The following is a 16,329-nucleotide window of genomic DNA, read 5'->3' as shown; positions in this document are numbered from 1 at the left end:
AAACTTCATCCTGGATGCTTATATTGGTATTGCAACTGTTGGTTAGTTTTTGTCTTTGTTTTTTTTTTGTGTTTTTTTTTTTTTGAAGGAATTACTACTCACTTAATACCATAATAAACTATCAGCGAGATACCTTCCTATCAGTCAATTATAAGTGTTCTAATTATGCCAAAATGATATTTATGTGTTATTGAATAGACGTTCTTTTCTTTAAAGTGGAAAATGCAATCCTCAATCCTTGTTTCATACAGCCTAGACGCAACGCCTTATACGCAGGGAGAAGAGGCGACCTTTTCGAAGATCCAGTTTAAGGGCTTCAGTGAAGGACCATCGATTTAATCGCGTAACTTTGCGCAAGGATCCAAGAACACGATATCGGTTTCCAGAATCTATAATGGCAAATTGGTAATCTGATCATCAGGTGCTTTTTTCAGTTTTAAAGTTTTTTTACTTGACGTTGTGAGATTTTATTTTATTAGCCCAATTAGGTTCTGAAGCAGAATTATGGAGTGGAGGGTCATTAGGGAAATTGATACCTATCGGAAAATGAAGTATACTCTCTGAAGCTCTGTGCTTTTCGCTGTCTCTTTTCCACGGGTTCTAGGATCAAAATCAATGGTCATCATAATGTCTGGTGTTACTTGAAAAATATTTCTTGAAGATAGAAATCCTTAGTAGGAATCTCAATGCTAATGCACTATTGATAGATAGAATATAGAATTTAGGCCAAAGACCAAGCGCTAGGACATCTACGAGGTCATTCAGCCCTGAAAGAGAAACTGACAATAAGAAGGCAGTTGCACTGTGAGACAAGTGTTAGAGAGGGTGGAAAGTCAGATGAATGAAAGAATATGAACGGAGGTACAGTAACAGGAATGAATGGGGTTGCAACTAGGGGCCGAAGAGACGCTGCAAAGAACCTCAAGTAATGTCTACAGTGCACCGCATGAGGTGCACTGATGGCACTACCCTCCTACTGGGCTAATGCACTATTGATTTCATTTACAACCTTGACAGGAAAATGTCGAGCAATATTGGACTCTGTCCGCTTATATTTGTTATGAAAAGTTGCCAATTAAATCTGCGTCGAGTAGTCTTTTCCTCTTCCTAAATTTGCTTTTTTGTTTTCACTTGTATTATTTATAATCATGCATTTTTTTTAAATATACCAGTAATCACAGAGTTCATATTGAACTTTCAATTAACATTTGATTTTGTCTTTGTGCACTTTCCTTGTGTGTGTGTGTGTGTGTGTGTGTGTGTACGTGTGTATTAGGGTGTGCACGCATGCACTTCGAAGATGAGATCGTTTGCAAAGACAATTATCATTGAAAATGTACAATTTCTAACATTACGTATTTATGGATAATACTTTATGGTGTCAATAATTTTAGTAAAGTTTTTCGGCATCTTCGTTAATTTGTCAGTAAATGTTTCCAACACAAATAACAACAAGTGACACTTATTATAATATGTTGGAACTGAAGTAGGTTACGACGTAAAACAAAATTTCTGAGTGCCTTGCAAGCCATATCAGAAAACCGAGAGACCATGTGACATTTTGTGTCAAACTAATTATTTAATCGAAATGGTACTTTGCCACAATGTTCAAGACACCTCCCGCTAATTTTTGGGAATGTAGTGCATTGTCAAATGGTTTTAGTCAAGTCGTTTGCTCTTGCCTTATATAGCGTTGCCAAGCATCGCCAAACTATGCTTTCGAACGTCCTGTATCCCCATCACGTCTCTCCCTCTCCCTTCCCCTCCCCATCCTTCCCCATCTCCGCCCCCTCCCTTTCCTGTCTATGGGGGATAGCGGACGTTCGATTGCGTAGTTTAGCCCTGCTGATTCATGCGACTTTGCCTTTAAAAGTCAAGAGTAAACGCCTTAACTAACACCATTTGACAATGCACTATATTACCAAAAATTAGCGGGAGGTGTCAAAGTACCATTTCGATCAAATAACTAGTTTGAAAGATATTTGAGAAAAACGATGACTCGCGGTCCCTGGAATGGATAGCAGTATCTTAAGTAGGAAAACTGAGACAGATTCGGGTGAAAGATTGTACATTTGAGCCTAGTAGTATGCTTCACTTTCGGACTTAGATTGTATGACTTAGAAGAATGTTGGAATATGGACTTTTGTAGTGTTAAAAAGGTTGTGCTGGGATTAAGGGATTAACAAGCACAGAATTCAGAGATTTATTTTTTAACCAAAAGCAACAAAATTAAAGGTTCATTAAACTTTGCATTCTGTGACAGCACATACAGCGCAAAAATAGTTCTGAAAATACAGGGTAAATGGGTCTTGTCTTTTACTTATTTTATTGGTTTCGAATCATATATTGCAGTGAATATCACATCAGTAGATTACGTGAAAATATTTGCAGTGCGAAATGCATATTTACTGATTTCAGAGGGCAAGAAAATTCGTTTTTAAAATGAATTATCCTTTGCTAATATTTGTCCAAATTTACCTTTAGAAATAAGGCGGTAATGCCCTCTGTAGCTTCTCTTTTGATAATGTCCACTGCTAATGAAGCTTAAAAAAAAAGTCTACTTTGTTAGTCGTGCAGACCTATAAATCAACACTACCGAAAGCTCTGTAAATTTAAAAGCACCGCTCGCTCTATTTTCCTTTTGAGTGCTCGCCTTCACCACAATGAATTACGTGAATGTTAGCAACCTTATCGGATATTGAAACTGACATATCAGTCTAGTTTTTTTAACATCCTTTAACACAGGAGAGAATGTGCATCCAAATTTTTATTTATTTATTTATTTTTTCCCCAGGACGTACTGTACCAGAAAGGGATCACCCTGCCGTTCTTTTTCGTCTGTTCTGTATCAGACTCCAAAGACCAGCACATGATACGTATTCATAAATGTGAATATCGAAATGCGATGCTATCTTCTGAAATGTGGTTGATGAAAAATTAATTTTAAAAAATGTGATAATAGGAGCCGAAAAAGTAGGAAAAGGCATATGGAAATTTAACTGAGGATTGTCTGAGTTGCAAAGTTTGTGTCAGTCAACAAGACGTACAAAAATATGATAACACGATTTAAACAAGTAAAAAATGCGCCTAAGTTTCTTCGGAGCAATCGAGTTTTCTGTACGGCGTATAATGCTTAAGCCGCTACCCATGAAACTTTCAGCACGGCCCGGTGGTGGCCTGTCTTATAGCGTTGCCAGACGCCCGATCATGGCTAACTTTAACCCTAAATCAAATAAAAACTACTGAGGCTAGAATGCTGCAATTTGGTATGTTTGATGATTGGAGGGTAGATGATCAACATTCCAATTTGCAGCCCATTAGCCTTGGCAGTTTTTAAGATCTGAGGGCGGACAAAACACGGGCGGACAGAAAAAGTTCGAACAGAAAAAGTGCGGACGGACAGACAAAGTCACCTCAATAGTTTTCTTTTACAGAAAACTAAAAATGAGCAAAAGGGCACATATAAATTTAACGGAGGCTGTTTGGGTTTTGAAGTTTCCATGCCTTAAACAAGGAGACGTACGTAGCCAGTTGTCAGCCAAGTAACAAATCAAGTGGACATTAGACAGTCATCGTCTCAGTGGAATTATTCGAGCGAATAAGGAACCTACAGTGAACATTTTCATCAGGAATCATCCCGTCTGTGTGTGAATCTTAAGAGAGGATCGAATAATGAATAATGAATGATTTGACTACGTCGACTACAACCGTGAGCCACAGGACCCTTGACATTTGTAATGTTTATGCTGCATATAGAGAAGATGCTAGGCTCGATTCGGAACCTGTTAGCATAACAAAGCGTTTGTTACCATTTGTATAACTTCGCCATTTTGTTTCTCATAAGCATCAGTTACGTATACTGAAACGTACGTGATACTTAGAACGCTCTAGATTGTGGTTAAATGTAAAATTATAACTCAACCTTGTTTATCCTTCGATATCTATATCTATATCTATCTCTATCTGTCTCTCATATATCCATCTATCTATCTATCTATCTGCCTACCTATCTGTCTGTCTATCTATCTATCTATCTATCCATCTATCTGTATATCTATATATTGATAACCAGATATAATCTACTCGTTAATTTCACCAGAAACATATGCATTTTTGATAGTCACAGTGACCTCTTATATTTTTGGATACACTTATCATCATAAGCTTTAAATCCAAATGGGAAATAAATGAGGATCTCTCCTTCCTTGGTAGGGATTCGAACCCACGACCGTTAGTAAGGTTGATATCATCAGTTAGTCAACTCTGCTTCTCCAGCCTTTATAAAAGGCTAAGTGGTAACCTCAGCTGGACTAACGTGTTGCGTTCAAATTTCATCATTTATTCTCTATCTGCATTTAAATGTATGCTGGTGTATCCAAAAAATGTAAGAAAACGTGTAAGTGGTTATTAAAATGCCCAGACACGTACACACACAAACGCACCGATCACAGGCACACGTACACACACACACACACACACACACACACACACATATATATATATATATATATATATATATATATATATATATATATATATATATATATATATATACTGTACATGTATTTATATATATATATATATATATATATATATATATATATATATATATATATATACATACATGTATATATATACATACATACATAATATTTTCGAAACTCATTCCCATGTCTTGAATATAACAGCTACGATATTAAGATAATATTTCCACAGGGAAGTTCAGATTTATTTCTGTAGGTAACTATTGACCATTCATAACACAGTCTCTAATCACTGAAATCTGAAAACTTAAGTAAAACCTCTTTAATATCAAATGTGTACTTAGACAAAGGTAAGTTACTCCAAGAACCTACGTATGTTCATTGGAGATTTGTGAAGTATTTTAGAACAGAATGAAAATCAAAAGTGTCCGTGAAAGTACTGTCCTATTGCACAATTTGCGAAGGAAATACCCGGCATATTGTCTGTCATTTACAGAGTAAGATCGTCAGTAAAAGTTCCTATTTTTTCGTGAGATGTAAGACATACAATAACACACAATAATATACATTAATCCTTCTGTAGCAGAGATTTCTTAATGGAAATCTCCAAAGAAAATATGCCATTAGAACTGGAATGTAAAAGTTTCCGAAGGAGAGGTTTTGTTTTCTGTTTTTCTTCTGCGCCCTAAACCTCCTGATCATCTCTCACAAGTCTGGAGATTTTCTCCAAGTTAGGAAAGAACAATTAGGAATCCCAGGTTAGTTTCACTAAGAGCTGTCATATAAAAACACAAGTTTATATACACATACATACAATGCCTTCGTTTTTCTTGTAATTTTCTTATCCTTGTTTACATAAGTGCTGGATGCAGACATCATTTTGTTCAGAGGCAGTGTCAGGCACGACCAGATGCATATAATAAAATAAAAAAAGAAAATCTGAGATGAGAGCAGTACAGTGCAAATACAACCTCTGAGTCTACCACACACTAAACTAGATCGGGCCTTGGCCGATCGGCATGTATTTTTGTGATATGAACTTTACAAACAGAAGCATTGACAAATAATCCAATTAAAGAATATTTAAGACATTTTATCAGTCATATTCAAGGCCATGTTTGCTTGTCGTTTTTTCTGGTCTTCAAAATGCACTTAGCATCGTGTTGTTAAATATGGCTTTTCATGTGTACCAGTGGATCATTTATTGCGTAAATAATATTTATTTAATGAAGGAAGGTGCCTATAGATCCTGCTTTCCCTGACAACCCAGTGTCAGTTGGGTATTCTAAAAGTGGTATTTATTCTCTTTTTTCCGAAAAACTATCAAAGTAATGCAAGACAGACTAGAGATACGCTGTCCAAATCTGATAAAATTGTATCTACGTTTAGTTGTCCTGAATGAGACCCTGTCGAAGTTCTGATGATAATTAGCATTACTGAAATTCTGAAAAACTTTGATAATGCTCTCTCAGCAACTGACAGTAAATTGTTTTTCTTTATTTCCAAGACACGCTGCTGCAATCGAGGCATCAACAGTGGCTACGAACCTGATTATTATAAACACCCAACACTTACTTCATAAATTTCAGTTGTTTATCAAAAATATTTTACCCTTGGGTTGTTACGTTTTAAAAATATATAGAGCAGTTTCCCACAGCACATAAAACTTGCGATCATTTGCTTCTTGCAGCAACAGAAATACCTGGCCCTGGTAGAGATCTAATTGTCAAACAGAGGAAAGGAATTCTCTCTTCTCTCTCTCTCTCTCTCTCTCTCTCTCTCTCTCTCTCTCTCTCTCTCTCTCCTCCCTCTCTCTCTCTCTCTCTTGGACACAGGCACTTTAGCCCTTTTTGTTAATTGTAATTCAGCTTGTGTGTGCTGCTATTGTCTCTTTTTCGCCTTTATCAAAGATCCACACTATGTTCAGATATCACAGTTCCCTCATCTAATCAAAAGAAATTCTTTGTATTTCTTTTTCTTTGCTCCCCTCTAGCGTGTCTTTCATCTCCATTCTTTTGAAAGTAATGAACCGTTTTCATTGTGAGCCTTTATTTCGATGTTTTAAAAGAAATACAGCCTTTATGATGAATTCTAATGTATACATTAAAATTCAGGACAAAAAAAAAAGAAAAGCAGTTTAGTTATTGAGATAAAATTGTAAAAAGATACAGGTGAGGAAGAGCAAAGAAAGTCTAATATGTGAAATTTGAACAGGCAGATGAGGTGGAAATCTTTAATCGAACACAGTTTACGAAAATGGTTCGTGTAAAGAACCTGAAATGAAAATAATATAAGAAAAAAGTGGATAGCAAAATGTAAAAAAAAAAAAAAAAAGAAAATGGGGGATTTATGTTAGCGAAAATGTGGAAAATTTGTAGCTCTTACCCAAGTTGGAGAAAAAGATCTGGAACGGCCATGACCTCGTATTGAATAAATCATAAACGTACACTAAAAAGGTCAAAATGAAAATGGTTTCTTCCATTGCAAATGAAATGTAAAGGTGGAAATTATTCGCTGTAAATCAACCTGAAATTCACCTGAATTTAGGTAGGGAAATTGATTTTTTTACTTATTTAAAAGATTGTTTTTTGTGCAGTGAATTTTAGACTAAGTTAAACTTAAATTTAGCATATGGGTAAATGGCAACGCATTACCTGTGAGCTTCAGTCTGATTTTCATTCCACACACGTATATGTATATATATATATATATATATATATATATATATATATATATATATATATATATATATATATATATATATATATATATATATATATATATATATATGGGTGTGTGTATATGTGTGTGTGATTATATATACTATATATGTACATACATATATGCATACATATACATATATATACATACATACATATATATATATATATATATATATATATATATATATATATATATATATATATATATATATGTGTGTGTGTGTGTGTGTGTGTGTGTGTGTGCTCATATAAAAATCATTTGGAATAATAATGTTATATATTTCCTTTTTTTAAGCTAAGCATTTCTTTGAGATACTCAGGGCATGTGAAAATGTGAAACAGTGCCCACATATTCAGCGAGTCAGTGCTGACGAAGGCCCTTCGTCAGTCTCGTTTCCCATCGAGACAAAGGGCAGCGTTCCTTGGGTGATGCTCTGGCTATATCACCGGAAATCGTCAAGTTCCTGTAGACCGTTCGTTCGCGAGTTAGCTCTCATGGGCGTGTCATAGAAAGATGTGAATTTTCCAGTTTGAGTAATCCGCTTTGCTGAAAGACTTTGTGTACTGCCTGTGAGGTGAGGTGAGAATTTGTTTTTCAAAAACCTGGATGGGTTTTAATAACTTTGCTTAATATGTGCTGATGCTTTGCGCTGTTACCATGCTTTGAATATCTTTTTCCCCATTTATTTTTATTTTCCATGTCTCTTTGATTTTTACTGATTTTCCTGAATTTTGATTTTGCCATGTTTAATTATGTGTATTTCTTTTGGGGTTGGTAACGTGGGAGATATCCCACATTCATTTCTTCTCTATGCCCATTTTTTTAAAGTTCTGTTTTTTCCTTTGTTTCCTACAATGTACTGAAATAGAGGTTAAATAAATGGCGGGGAATGTGACTTATCATGACTTCGGTCGTGTTTGACTTATTTTGACTTGAAAATTGTAGAGACACTTTTAGTGGGAATTGATAGCACTATGTTGTTCTAACTTGGTTATTTTTTGGGTTACCATTTTTGGGATGTAGATATTCCCATTTCATTTCTATTTGATTCCAAACCATTTGCCTTGTTAGACTACAGAATAAATTATATTTTTTTAGGCATATTTTTGCTGTTCTACCTTGGTTCAGTTGGTGATTTGGATAGAGAGAGAGAGAGAGAGAGAGAGAGAGAGAGAGAGAGAGAGAGAGAGAGAGAGAGAGGAGCTGAGCGAGAGAGCTGTGTGTGTGTGTGTGTGTGTGTGTGTGTGTGTGAGAGAGAGAGAGAGAGAGAGAGAGAGAGAGAGAGAGAGAGAGAGAGAGAGAGAGAGAGAATGCACTAGGCCAGTGTTCACGCTAGCCAACGTTACCGTGATTTCTTTCGGAGATATAAGCACTACGTCAATGACCTTATAACAGATGTGGTAAGGGTTATGACCTTATTTGACCTTCTATAATATATATATATATATATATATATATATATATATATATATATATATATATATATATATATATATATATATATATATATATTATATACTAAATCTTTAGAATATTTTTGTCTTAGCAGAATTTTTCGGAACGTAGGCTTTTATTTTTCTTTATTAAAGTGCAACTTAGTATTATCGTCATTATTATTTTCATCACCATCAGTATTATTATTATTATTATTATTATTATTATTATTATTATTATTATTAACGATGTTGGTCTTCCTGTTGTTGACATTATAATAACTATATTTTCCAGAATCATTAATAATTTTTCTCATGAGTTCTTTTAAATCATTAATAATTTTTCTCCTGACAATTTCATCCTTTATCACTAAAATCTGTATCTTCATGTCAGGTGTAATGTTTACGGTAATACCACGCTACAATCTAACATAATCTTGCTTAGGGTTAAAAAACAATAATAGATGCTTTTGCATTTCCAGGAATAAAGCATTTGGAATCAGTCTCCTGCGCATTTATTAATTCTCAGTCACTATTATTACACGTGTCCATCAGATTTTTGTGCATGTTATTTTTGCAATTCCTTCAAGGTTTGCAGAATATTACAGAGCATGATACACTCAAGACATAGAAACAGAAACAACAAGTATAATGCTGTATGAAATTCTCAGCCGCGGCCCATGAAACTCTCAGACACGGCCCATGAAACTTTCAGCCACGGGCTGGTGGTGGCCTGTGTTGTTGGCACCTATAGCGGAGCGAGATGCACGATCATGGCTAACTTCAACCTTAGATAAAAACAAGTGAAAAATGTGCCGAAGTTTCCTCGGCGCAATCGAGTTTTCTGTACAGTGTATAATGATGTGTGAGCCGCGGCCCATGAAACTTTCAGCCACGGCCTGTAGGTGGGCTGTTATAGCGTTGTCAGACGCACGATCATGGCTAACTTTAACCTTAAATAAAATAAAAACTACTGAGACTAGAGAGCTGCAATTTGGTATGTTTGATGAGTGGAGGGTGGATGATCAACATACCAATTTGTAGCCCTCTAGCCTCAGTAGTTTTTAAAATTTTATGGCTGACAGAAAAAGTGTGGACGGACAGACAAATAGCTATCTCAATAGTTTTCTTTTACAGAAAACTTGGACGGACAGACAAATAGCTATCTCAATAGTTTTCTTTTACAGAAAACTAAAACAGAGTGGAGTCTATATTGTTTCTCGTGACCTTATTTACATTGCTCAAGCAAGGTTTAAAACAACTGCCAAATTTATGAGAAATTATGACGCTTCTTGGCCGTCGTTTCCATATTAAACTTAGCCTGGAACCAAAAAAAATGACGGAATCACGGACCAAGAATATAATGAGAATTTTCATTCGCGGTTACTGCTGGCCCTGTTCAGCTAAAGTGTATATATATGATGTGAAGAACGTAGGTTTCCGTTAACCCCAAATTTCGTTTAAGGATATTCTTGAAGTAGAACACAACTGTATTTAGACAGCTTGTAATATACTTTGTTTTTATTACTCTCGTTTTTCCCCTTAAACACACACACACACACACACACACACACACACACACACACATATATATATATATATATATATATATATATATATATATATATATATATATATACATACACACACATATATACATATACCCAGTCCATAAATTAGCTGTCGAATCGTGGAAAAACGTCCTGAAAACAAAGCATCAACATCAATAAGCTACTGCAGACATATATACGAAACTCATCAACAACATATTGAACCCTCTTGGAGGGGCTGCAAGCTATGCCTCTTTGATGGAAGAACTCTTCCTTATCAATACCTATTTCATACCATCTATGAACTAATCTTCTGGTTCACTTCTTCACCATACTTAGAACACTTCCTAATTATACACACTTTTCACCAGCCTATAATTTTTTTTTTTTTTTTTTACCTGGTAATATCGCGCCATCGACTGCATTTACTTCAGAAATCATCGTTCCATTTGCATCTTCTGTTGTGAAATCCATTTGTTCATAAACCTTTATCTTTCATTTACATCCCTTGAGCCTTAAATATTCTTACCCTATTTTCATTTCTTTTATTATTCTTTCTGACTTTTTCCTTGGCTGCCTTATCTCTACAACTTGTATATCTAGACTTAATTCCCTTTGGCCTGCATTGCACCACAAATAAACTCTTTTATTATTTTCCTTCAACAAGCCTCTCTTTTCCTCATCCCACCTGTTACTGTATCTTTTCCCTCTTCCACTCTCCTATACCCACGAAATTTCTCAGCTGACCTTGAGGCACCGTCCCTGAATTCTACAGACTCATCATCAACTCCCCTTCGAACCCATTTCATTAGCCCTCTCCCACAACTCATCCATTTTCCCCGCATATGATTTCTGACTTCCTAAACCTATCTTACCCCTCGCCTCTAATAAATAATTATCAGATATGCTCCAAGCCACTTTTTTCTCACCATAACAGTTTTTAATGTGCGCTTAAATCAGTTCTGTATTAACACGTAATCTAGCAAACTTTTTCTCAAAAATTTTTTCTGGATAACACCTATTTCCATATTCAAACACTTTTCAGAGCATATTTTTACAAGGCTCTTTCCAACCTTATTGACTCATATGTACGAGTATGTAATGTAATTGGGATACTTATCTAATAAGAAAATGGCTTGTTAAAAATCGGATATTTAGCACCCTTTGGCGTCAACCCATTAAGGGAAAAAGCCTCTTAAACTAAATAGTAGAGTTGTGTGTTTGTCAGATTACCTGTTTTATTTTCATAAGAAGGCAGTTGAACGGGTCTTGATTTAAAATGCGCAAACAGTATTTTGTTCAGTTTTATACCAATGTATTAAAAACAGTAGCGTAATCGTACCATGAAAATGACGGCAAATTTAAAATAATTTTATAATTGCATCGTACGTTTAACACATCAAGTATATTTTGCGCATTATATACATTACTTGTTTTAGCTAGAATGCTTCTTGTATGTTAATAAATGTTGATAAAAATTTAAATAAATGCTATAAAAGTGGAAAGAACGGTTTAAAAAGTGAAGGTAATTATTACCAGTATATATTAAATTATTGAGTAAAATGTACCCAAACGCTCAAAAAATGCCGTATTATGCTTTAATGCGGAATGGCTAACGTTTATATATATATATATATATATATATATATATATATATATATATATATATATATATATATATATATATATATATACATATATATACTTACACATTCACATACACACACAAACACACACACACAAACATATATATATATATATATATATATATATATATATATATATATATATATATATATATATATATATATATATATATATGTGTGTGTGTGTGTGTGTGTGTGTGTCTATGTATATGAATGCAAGGTATTGTAGTTTTGTATGTGCTAAAAATCATATATCTCTACTATTTGTAGCAAATATTTCTCTGCGTAAACAATTAACAACTTTTGATTTAGGCATCTCCAAATCGTAATTATGAACATTTATAATTTGATTTTTTATTGTTTGAACATCCTGCAATTAATCACAGCTATTCGTCATTCAACGACACTTGAATGGGTTTCATTGTTAAAAAAGGTATGCTTTACAAAGACCACTTTCGTAAAGTAGCAAGTTCTTAATTGAGAATCCTGAAAGTTTTGAAATTTTCTCTTAAATATTTGTGTGTACTAGCTCGCATAAATCTCAATAAAATCTATATATTTTAAGGGGTTAGCCCTCCTACGTTTTCATGTACTTTATTTTTTGGTAATTTTCTGTACGGTAATGAATAGATATAGTTTTCTCACGTTCACTATTATTTTAGCACTTGTTTTGACCCATTATGATGAAGACAAATAAAATAAAAAAAAAACACAATACTTTAAGAGATTATTCCCTCGTTCTTGTGGTGTTGTCCCAAAACAATATATATATATATATATATATATATATATATATATATATATATATATATATATATATATATATATGTGTGTGTGTGTGTGTGTGTGTGTGTGTGTTGTATACTTAATATTTTATATACATGTAGATATTATATTTTATACAGTAGGGCCATCATATAAATTAATCTTATAGGGCATGGTTTAAGTAAACTTTTCGTCTATAGGCCATTACAGAGTTTTTCCTTATGACCAAAAAAATATATATTCTTTTGGCAAATTCGTGTTAGGCGTTTCCAAGAAGAGTAATTGCATTAACATAATCCTTGTATACAAGAGGACTGGAACGCTTTTAAAGTAATTAAAATGGAAACAAATATGAACAAATTTAATGGACAGCTGTCAATACGTTACTGGAAGGAAGCAAAAAGAGAATAAACTCTAATTTTTACTTTTCTTCCTTGTTTTCAAGGACAATGGGACAAAACAAAGAGATTTCCTTTTTACTGTACCTCAGATTTAATCAAGACACGGAAAAGGAGAAAATAAAAACACTAACCGAAGAGAATATTGTGAATAAGACCAACCAATTATAGAGAAAATATAATAAGAAAATTAATTCTGGTAACAAACAGAAATATTCCATACCCGGGAACAGAACCAGGGGACAAAAATAAAAGCAATTTATCAATAAACCAGTCTCTGAATAGACTGAATGCTAATGGGAGATAGGGCTGCTATAATGATTCTCCTGCTATTTATCGTTATGAATGTTGCCAGCTAAGTACCGTCGGCGACCATTACTCATCTTTATATCATGAATAATCTTCTCATTTATACTCATCCTTCATGAATAATTCGTCATTTCTCTTGACAAAATTTTGGGGGAGGCGTTCAGAGGTCTAGCATAGAGGCGGGAAGGTCATCTCCCTTTGTTTCCTTCCGTTAGGTTGTTCTCTGCAAATATTTATGTTTAGCATAATATTTCTTACTTTATTTGTATAAATTATAATTTATTTATTGATATAAATTATAATCTAAAGCCTTGACTTTTGTTAAATAGGAAACAAGTATTTCTGTGTACGGTGTGTCCACGATTTTTCTTCAATTTTCGTTGATGTATGATATATGAGATTCAAGCTGCCCAGAAAAGCACTGGCGCACTTTCGGTCCTTCAGAGCTTCAGACAGTTTAAAGGGTGACTTGGAGTTGCTGGGGAGCGAGATAAAGAGATATGGAAAATGAGGGAATTGAAGTTCAAGGATCTAAAGTTGGAACTGTACAGCAAGATTGGAGAAAGGAAGAGGGAATGGAGGTAATGTAAAATGTTGAAAAGTGGGTGCAGCTAGGGGCCGAGGGAAGGCTGCAAACACCGTTTAGTAATGCCTACGTGAGTTGTACTACGAGGCATCATTCCCCTATAGAGCTTAATTTAAGTTGATTAATATTGTTGCCTTTCCCTTATGCTGAATTCATTTAATATTCATTCATGTATTAAGACTAGATATGGAACGGATATAGAATTAGAAATTGAGATAATGTAACTCAAACTCCTATGTTTAAAAATCTTTGTTTTGTTGAACAGCTATATCATTTCAGCTAAGTTGCACTTTTCAAGAAAATTATATGTCATTCATAATATGAATCATGTATTTGAATAATACTATTTCTTCAAATTTTTTCTTCATACCCGAGAAACTAAATTACATGGCTACCATTAATTTATGTAGTTTTAGTGACAATATTTATTCTATATAGCGATGATGTTTAAATCCAGATCGCGTTAAATAGAAATATTGTATGTACTTTCAACGCAACTGTTTACCCTCATTAATCCCCAGATAGTATATTTGTAACAGAATTTATCATTAAAACCTGTGAATTATGTTTGTAATTCTCTTTACAGCTGCAATTCTAATAAAAGCGAATTGCATGTTATTGTAGATTTATGCAAGTTTTTCAGTAATAATAATTTCTAATTCTTCCTAACAATGGTGTTTGAACTTCGAATAACATTAGATAACAAAACTGTATGTCGTTTACTCCTGTGATCTTATAATAATAACTTTCTATAACAAGATATATATTACTGATACTTACAATCCATATGTTATGACAGTTGTCATTTTGTACACATTTTCAATATAAAGAAAAGTGCAGGAAAGTCATAATTTTAGCCTCTCCACAACTGAATCAAGTCATGCAAAGGGAAACGATGACTAACTGAGGTCAGTCAGCATTTCAATAACAAGAGCCTGCTGCTAAGCAGTCTGCAAATACTGAATTTTGTCTTTTAATTTGTGTTTCCTCCTCACGCAGTAGCCTTACAGTGTGTGTTTTTTTTTTTTACCTTAATTGATAAATTTTAGGAAGAAATAGACCTTTTTCCTCTTGCTAATGAATGTATCAAAGCTTTCAACAGTACGTTCCTCAGTCAAAAAAAAAAAAAAAAGGGTATCGCAAAATTTTGCTCTAGGGAAAACAAGAAACAAATACCTATCTAAGAACGTATTTCTCCAAACTGATGATCAACCAGAAAACCGCATATTTTTTCATATAAAACAAAATCAAATTTTTTAATCTTTTTTAGAGAGGAAGATGTAATTAAGAGTTCTTTTTAATTAGATGATTAACGATATAAGAAGACTATCTTTTTCTTGATCGAGAACGAAGACCAAGATTTTTTTAAGGTTTACAACTAAAAAAAAAAAGATAAAATAAATAAATCAATTTTACGTCTTGCATGATTATAAATTTAGAAGAAAAAAATAAACTTCCTTTTCAACACGAAAACAATAGTAAAGTAATCTTTCTTGATGATTAAAAAAAGGCATAATCTTCAGTCATTCTTTTGCTCTCTTAACATATAAGTCTAATTATCAGTTCTCATTTTTCGAAAACGAGGCGATAATCGAAGTACCAGAAACGAGGTTCAGGTATATTCACAGGTGCCTGCTCATTAAGAATTTGGTCGTTCGGTGGGACGTCCATGTTTTTGACAACAAAGCGAATTAGGCTTACTGTAGGCAAATGTGAGAAATAAATTGTACGGCGTATAATTTATTAGACGTACTTTGCTTCTCTGGGAAGGAAATTGATGGATGCAATGTTAAACGAAACGGGGAAGTGGTAATTAAAAAATAAATGGAAGCGTTTAAATTATAGACATACAAGGAATCTGCATAATCCCCCATAACTGGCAATATTATAACCTAATATTTTTTGTTTAGTATCAACCTCTCAATGGAAACTATAAATAAGACTATTTAAAGTAAATAAATTTTTCACACATAATTCGATCTCACCTAGTCTACAGGATGAAACGTGTGGCCAGTAGATTTGTATGGTCGTGTTTTAACATCTTTTAATAAATTCAATTCTCAAATATGAATTTTTCATCCAATATCAGTTACCTGTTTAGAATATATAAACAAATATGTTCTGGATTAAAATGTACCTTGACTTACTAATATGTAAAAATCAGCATTTTTTTATGTCATAGTCATGATTGGTGTAAACGTTGATAGGAAACAGTGGATAATATCATATAAAATAAAGTTGGTAGATATAAACTGTGAAAGCCAAGTTAAAATTAACATATAATACGTAATTAATTTGAATGAAATATGAGTGATGCTGTCTATTCATGAACGAATTAACAGTCTTACAAATTTAACAGAAATAATGCCTGTATGAGAATTAGATATAGGAAGTATATAGGAAGTATACACTTAGTGTATGACGATAAGAAAAG

The 16,329-nt window shown here is 33.6% G+C and overlaps 1 protein-coding gene across 1 annotated transcript in view; it reads right to left on the bottom strand.

The window, feature by feature from the left end:
- The window catches only part of LOC136844435 (cell adhesion molecule 2-like), an 855,447-nt gene that overhangs the window by 82,031 nt on the left and 757,087 nt on the right, over positions 1-16,329 (bottom strand). The window lies entirely within an intron of this gene.

Source organism: Macrobrachium rosenbergii, chromosome 12, assembly GCF_040412425.1.
Source record: "Macrobrachium rosenbergii isolate ZJJX-2024 chromosome 12, ASM4041242v1, whole genome shotgun sequence".
Taxonomy (NCBI): domain Eukaryota; kingdom Metazoa; phylum Arthropoda; class Malacostraca; order Decapoda; family Palaemonidae; genus Macrobrachium; species Macrobrachium rosenbergii.
This window is presented reverse-complemented; position numbering and strand designations above follow the sequence as displayed.